We start from the raw sequence: 7,500 nt of genomic DNA on the forward strand, positions 1-7,500 counted from the left end.
CGCAACTTTAGTTTCTTCCATTTTCTTCAACCTCTGCTGCCTTGTACTTTCTTATGCTTCTTCCAGTCCCTCCCATTTTCCTTGAATATCTTCCGCTTCATCTCATATTTCTAACATCTGATTATCCACATTATCCCCTTTTTTTTCTTTCATCTCCCATTGTGTTTTATACTTTACCATATATACCGTTACGTTCTTCATCTTAAGTTTCCAATCATTGCCTGGTGTTTGTCATCTTCCATTCAAAATAATTACCGTCGCATTTTCTTTCTTCTTTTCTTTCCCATTTTCATCTTCATTCCCTCGCTTTCTTCCTTCATTTACCTACATGAATGTCCATAAAAGAGTCAAGCATTTTCCCTCTTTTTCTTCAAGTCGTTGGCCATCACCCTACGCTATGCCCCCTTCACACTACTCCCTTTAACTGCTGTCGTGCCCTCATTCCCTCTCCCTAAGTGTACCCTGTACCCCGACAAGCAATTGTACCCTTCTTGTTATTATCTCTCATCCGGCCAACTGCATCCTATCCTCCTTTCTGTTTGTAAATAAAAGTCCTTCGTTATGTATAAATTCACAGCCTTTGCTTTAATCTTTTCACCACTATTTCCTTTCAGGATTATTTTTGAATTACCTTCTTTTGATATCCTTTAAGTCTACACCTCTCCCCTCCCCCCCTCCTCCGCCTCAGCCCCTATCCTTGTCTAATTATGTACTTACCTTGTTAACGTATATTGTAGTGATCTTTTGAGTGGACACTGTATCTTGTTAGTAGATATTGCATTTATATAGTTAGTGTACGCTGTACTTATGGTGTTACTGTACATGCTGGCTACTATGTTTTGTATTCATCTTGTTACTGAATAGTACATGAAATCGATATTATTTTATTATCCGTTTTATCTCTTTGAGTTCGCCTTGTATCGTTTGATTTTCAAAGTCCATAATTTTCTTCCACCGCCAAAGTCCTTTTTCAACCTGTGTTCCGTTCCCTTGATACTTCCTCCTCCCCGTTAATTGCGTTTATCTGGTTACTAAACAAATTATAAATACGGGTGTTCTTTTATATGTACCACTTATCCCTTAAAACCTTTTCCTTCCTTTCTATTCCACATCCCTTAAACCTTTTCCCTCATACTTCCCATCTCTCCCTTCCCTCGCTCGTTTTCACGTGCGAAATTCTTAACCATTTTCAGAAAGGTCCTTTAATTAACTGCGAAAGTTCTCCTTCTCTTTCTCCCTTTTTTCAACGACGACGACCTTGCCACGACCTTTTTTCCTTCTCCGCCCCCCCTCCCCCTCGCTATACCCCCCAAGCTCCCCCCACCCCCACCCCCTCCACATCGTCACATTCCCACCGCGATCACTTTACAATCGTGACCTTGGTAGGAAAAAACGGGGGGGAGGGGGGGAGGGGGTGTTGTCAATGGCATGAAGAATATCTTCATTCATGTTTTAAGAATTGCTTTCCCGATTACTTTCGCCGATACGGACTCGCCGGACGATTACGCTAACATTTTCATTTTTCCTATTTTTCTTCTGTAATTTTATCACCTTCGCTCTTCTTTCAAAACCTTTTGAATTATTTTATAAAAAATGCCAAACATGAGATAGCTTTAATATATTTTGGGTAATAGATTAAAAAAATGGTTAATCATCATCATAAGTGAATTATCAATTACAAATTATTCAAATAACTTAATTTTTTATTTCCTCATTGTGTTGATCTTTTTTTTCTCGGTAAATTAAATAGTCGTAAAGTTTTATCAAATATATTTCGTCACAAATATATATATATATATATATATATATATATATATATATATATAGAGAGAGAGAGAGAGAGAGAGAGAGAGAGAGATTATACATTTACTACTAAACATGACATAAGTAATCAACTGTAAATCTGTAGAGAAATGAACGTTTATTTTTACAACAACATGATAATAAGAATAAATACATTTCTCGATTACCGGTGAAAAATATTCCGAAACGACTTTCTGTCCCCATAACAAGTAATTTAATTTTCTTTCCTTAAGAGTAACGGATGCTGTTTTTCTCAAAAAAGGTTTATGACCATAAAACGGCACTTAAACGACCGCATATTCGCATTTTCTCACTTTTTTTTTTACACAAAACAATGAATACTAAACGTTTCGTGTGGCCTAAAAAGTCACGTAATATCGCATTACAACAGCGTGAATCATCTTATGTTGTGTCCTATAAAACAAACGACCTAAAAATAGTGTTTAAGCTATTATGAAATGTTCGTTTAATTGACTAATCTGTAAATTAGTTTCTACGAATATGTAAAAAGTAGAAAAATACAACAACGTATAAACGCTTTCACTTTTTCGTCTTTTTTTCGTCCCTCCGTTTTTAATTAAGCAACGGACTTAATGATATCGTATGTATCGGAAATTCTAGAAAGATCTGAATATGCGCAAAGACGTCATTAATGACTAACTTTAGGGTACAGGCAGGGCTTAATCATAGACACCTAATCCTCATGGTACTCCATACCGCTAAACCTCATTCTCCCCATAACCCCATCCCGCCAGCCACCAGACAACAAACAACTAAATCCTCTCCATAACCCCATCCCGCCAGCCTCCTCACACTCATACCCCATTCCTCCCCACGCCACCAGACAACCACCACTCATTCCTCCCCATTGTCCCATACCTCCAGCCTCTGTTCATCTAAACCCCATTCTTTCTCAGAACCCGACACTCCCAGCCTCCTCTCACACCCTCAAATCTCCCCGCGTCCCCTACACCCACACCCATCCCTTCCCACAACCCCACGCCGTCAACCTCTTCACCCACCCACACCCCACATACTTGTCGTCGTGACCACAAGCCCCATAAACTCTAGATTAGATCTGCGAGAGACTCCAATCACCCCTGAAACCACACTGTTAATAACAGTTTTCCCGCTCTTTTTAATAACGGTCTTTAAGGGTCTTGAAAGTCTCCCAGACTTTCGAAGTCGTCTGTAATTTCTTCTAGGCTCGTTTTCCCTTTATTCTCAGTATTGTCCCCTTAATATTCATTAGCCAAAAAAATAAAATAACGATAAAACATTAATGCATGCGGCACTACATCATTAACAAGACATTAAACGCTACATCACTACAAACATATAACAAACAAACCGAACCACGTGTTGCGGTCCAAACACCACATTAAAACAAACCCTAATAATAACCAAACTCCATTTTTTTTGCCTCCGATTCGATACTAATCCTTGGCGTTTGCAGACTAGTATTCGTCAACACTCGTGAGAAGTTGCTTGGCAGGACAGCGCGGTCACCTGGCAAGCAAGCAAGCAAGCAGCGTGAGGTGTTTACTCTCCTTTGCTTACTGAGCGTGGAGAGATTCTTTCGTTTGATATTGTAGTTTTTTCATGGATTTGTATTGAGTATCTGTATCTGTAGCTATGAGGTGTTGTAATTTTGTGGATGTTGTATTGTAATTTTGTCATTATTGTATTGTAACTACTGTAGTAAAGATGTATTGTGTAAGGGTTATTTCATCTGTGTATTCATTGTATTGTAATTTCAAAGTTATTGAATTGAGATGTTTGAAGTTATTGAATTGAGATGTTTGAAGTTATTAAATTGAAATTTTGAAGTTATTGAATCGAGATGTTTGGAGTTACTGTATTGTAATCTTTAATTTATTGTGTTCAAATATTGGAAGTTATTGCATAAACTGTTTATGTGTATAAACTGTTTATTGTATTTCTCTATGATTACTATACACTGCAGTCACGATTTCTGTAAATAATCAAATAATAATTATAATGTACAGGTCATTATGTCAGCATACTCTTACTATACAATGACATCATACAAACCACAATCACTGCCCTGACATCATACAGGCTAGTCACGGCGCATGTCACCCGCACCAACATGCAAATAACTACCATGCACCGCAGACGAAAATTATCACGACACCAACAAAGTAAATGGACGGACAGAATGAAAAGAGAGGAAGGAATAGACGAAAGAAAAGAGGGAGATGACAACCAAAAGAGAAGGAATAGACGAAAGAAAAGAGGGAGAAGACAACCAAAAGAGAGGAAGGAATAGACGAAAGAACAGAGGGAGAAGACAACCAAAAGAGAGGAAGGAATAGACAAGAGAAAAGAGGGAGAAGACAACCAAAAGAGAGGAAGGAATAGACGAAAGAAAAGAGAAAAGAGGGAGAAGACAACCAAAAGAGAGGAAGGAATAGACGAAAGAAAAGAGAAAAGAGGGAGAAGACAACCAAAAGAGAGGAAGGAATAGACGAAAGAAAAGAGAAAAGAGGGAGAAGACAACCAAAAGAGAGGAAGGAATAGACGAAAGAAAAGAGAAAAGAGGGAGAAGACAACCAAAAGAGAGGAAGGAATAGACGAAAGAAAAGAAAAAAGAGGGAGAAGGCAACCAAAAGAGAGGAAGGAATAGACGAAAGAAAAGAGAAAAGAGGGAGAAGACAACCAAAAGAGAGGAAGGAATAGACGAAAGAAAAGAGAAAAGAGAAAAGAGGGAGAAGACAACCAAAAGAGAGGAAGGAATAGACGAAAGAAAAGAGAAAAGAGGGAGAAGACAACCAAAGGAATGGACGAAAGAAAAGAGAAAAGAGGGAGAAGACAACCAAAAGAGAGGAAGGAATAGACGAAAGAAAAGAGAAAAGAGGGAGAAGACAACCAAAGGAATGGACGAAAGAAAAGAGAAAAGAGGGAGAAGACAACCAAAAGAGAGGAAGGAATAGACGAAAGAAAAGAGAAAAGAGGGAGAAGACAACCAAAAGAGAGGAAGGAATAGACAAAAGAAAAGAGAAAAGAGGGAGAAGACAACCAAAAGAGAGAATAAAAAGAGAGACAGAAAACGAGGAAACCATCACCCTCTTTATGGTATTAGATATCTCGAAGAGTGTGTGTCTTTACCATCTTGCCTGCCTCGTAAATCTCCGGTCGTGATATCGGTTAGGTTCTTTTGTCCACGTATTTTAAGCTTGTTTTTAAAGCCCTTTCCCTAATAAAGATAGCACTTCGGTGATATTTCAGTATTTGTAAAGACTTTATGGGCGGATTTTGGTTAAACGCCCAGTTGTTTACCTTTTTTGTGTGTTGATTCATATTACATATGGTACTCTTTTTTCTGACATCATGAACCAAACGAGTAAGGACAACCATCAGCTGTCAAAAAAACGATAATTTTCAGCATTACAAACTCTAGAAGATAAAGTTATAGCATTTGAGAATCGTATTATAACTAACCCTATTTGAGCTTTATGCGCTTAACAATTTCTAACGAACTGAATAATTCGTAACGCATAAAACCATCAAAATCACACAAGAAACATGTGTGGGACCAGAGGTACCCGCTCGGTGTCACATCCCAGACTAAGAGAAGAGTGACGATCCGTTTAAACAGGGCTATGACGTCAGACAATTGGGTTGTTTCGTTATATTCTTAAAGAAATCTATTCTAACTGGTAATTTATTCTTAACTTGGTTTCGTTATGAACCAGTTATTGTCATGCACTAATGGGGAACAGTGGGAGAATTGAATTGATATAGCGATTATATTTAAAAAAATAAATGTTTCTGAATCAAAACACTACTACAACCATTCGTTAAAACATAGATTCACATTACCTTCTTTTCCTCACATGTCCGGAGAATTCTCGATAACAAATACACACTAATTATCTCGGCAAAGCCAAGGAGGACACCAAAAAGTCTTCTTATCAAAGTTAAACACTGAAACCACAAGCTCACTTCCTCCCCCACACACTTTACGCACCCGACACACACACTATACGCGCACACACACACACGCCCGCGCACGCAGGGGACTCCGCATCCACCCTCTTCTCAGCGAACGCAATTCTCGACTGGCCGACTGACTTTAAGAGCAATCCTCAGGAGTAGTGTTGCCCCAGCCACCACGGTCGAAAATCTCACACTCACACACACACACACACACACACACACACACACACACACACACACACACACACACACACACACACACACACACACACATGTATATCCACATGCACACACACACATACATACATACACTCGCACAAATATATACACATGGTGTCTGTCCTACACGAAGGAAAATTAAATCATCGAAAATTATCCCTATACATTTTAGTATTTGAAATTTTTGAGATGTGTTTTATTGATTCGCGTTTTGAAAAAAATATTTTAGATAAGTCATAAACACATTTTAACGTATCTAGTTAAGAAGAGAAAAATGTTTTTTATTCGGTAATGTATACGGTATGGCAAGAGCAGCCGAAGGTCCTTGCGAGGTTCCTCAAGATGTTGTATGCCTCATGTATGATAATGTAAGAAAATTCGTATGATCTTTCAAGTGATAACTATTCCGTACAAAATAGCAATTAAGGAGTTAAGGCATACGCACTCAACAGAATAATAATTAAAAAATAAGAACGTATATGATACCCGATCATCTTTTGAAGTCTCTTGTTCATTTCTTAAAACAGTTAAGTGTAAATTTAGGTCGAGATATCAAGATGTCGATAGTTGCTAAGAGGTCTAGGGGGAAAACACCAATGATTTTGGGCAAAATGCTATTCCCTCGACACGGACCGGTGGAAACGTCGTTAGGACTATGACGGGGATAATAACCTATTACAAAGGAGCCCACAGTGGAATGCTGTTTCCAAGCCATGCGAGAATATAAAAAAGAAATCCTAATAGCACCGATAAGGTAATTCCAACAAACATTATTTCTGTAGATCTATTGAAAAGACTAGAAATAACTGAAGCTTGCCTAGACTGACAGGTACATGCCTGTTCTGTAAGCGACCGAGATCTTTGTTTACTTCGCGGCGTTAACATCCTGTTGGCCGCTCGCCCTCCTACGCTGTCTCCTAAACACGCCACACCCATGGGCACCGCGCTCCCGCCAGTACTCAGGGGTACTCCTTATTGGGTGGAGGCACAAGCTCAAACAAACGTGTTCTGGATGTACGCACATAAATGCATATATATATAGATTGCACACTTGCACACTTGTAGGCACACACTTACACACACACACACACACACACACACACACACACACACACACACACACACACACACACACACACACACACACACACACACACACACACACACACACACACACACACACACACACACATATACATACATACGTACATACGTTCTCTCTCTCTCTCTCTCTCTCTCTCTCTCTCTCTCTCTCTCTCTCTCTCTCTCTCTCTCTCTCTCAGCACGCTAACCCTAACATATTCATTGTGCGGTCGGCGCCTGACGTGGAATTATGCTAAGCTCGCGGTAGGCATCTGGGAGCACGTAGCATTCGAAGGTAGAGAGAGCTGGGCTAAACACTCGAGTAATATGAAACTGTTAATGGGGATAACATGGTGGGGTTCGGGAAGGGGTATTGTGTGTGCGGAAGGTAGGGGGGGGGAGGGGGGGTCGTGTTTGTAAGTTTGGAGGGGG

At 39.5% G+C, this 7,500-nt stretch overlaps 1 protein-coding gene across 2 annotated transcripts in view; it reads right to left on the bottom strand.

Annotated features, from left to right (window-relative positions):
- Window positions 1-5,956, bottom strand: part of LOC122261983 (carbohydrate sulfotransferase 15) — a 29,706-nt gene extending 23,750 nt beyond the window's left edge. The window contains exon 1 of one of the 2 annotated variants that reach the window (XM_043029864.2): window positions 5,650-5,956. The gene's annotated coding sequence lies outside the window, so the exon portion shown is untranslated. The remainder of the gene's footprint in view (window positions 1-5,649) is intronic. The other variant, XM_043029863.2, reaches the window with a different exon arrangement.
- Between the last annotated feature and the right edge of the window lie 1,544 nt (window positions 5,957-7,500).

This window comes from Penaeus japonicus, unplaced genomic scaffold (genome assembly GCF_977035675.1).
Source record: "Penaeus japonicus unplaced genomic scaffold, GWHDUDI00000001_assembly GWHDUDI00000031, whole genome shotgun sequence".
Lineage (NCBI taxonomy): Eukaryota > Metazoa > Arthropoda > Malacostraca > Decapoda > Penaeidae > Penaeus > Penaeus japonicus.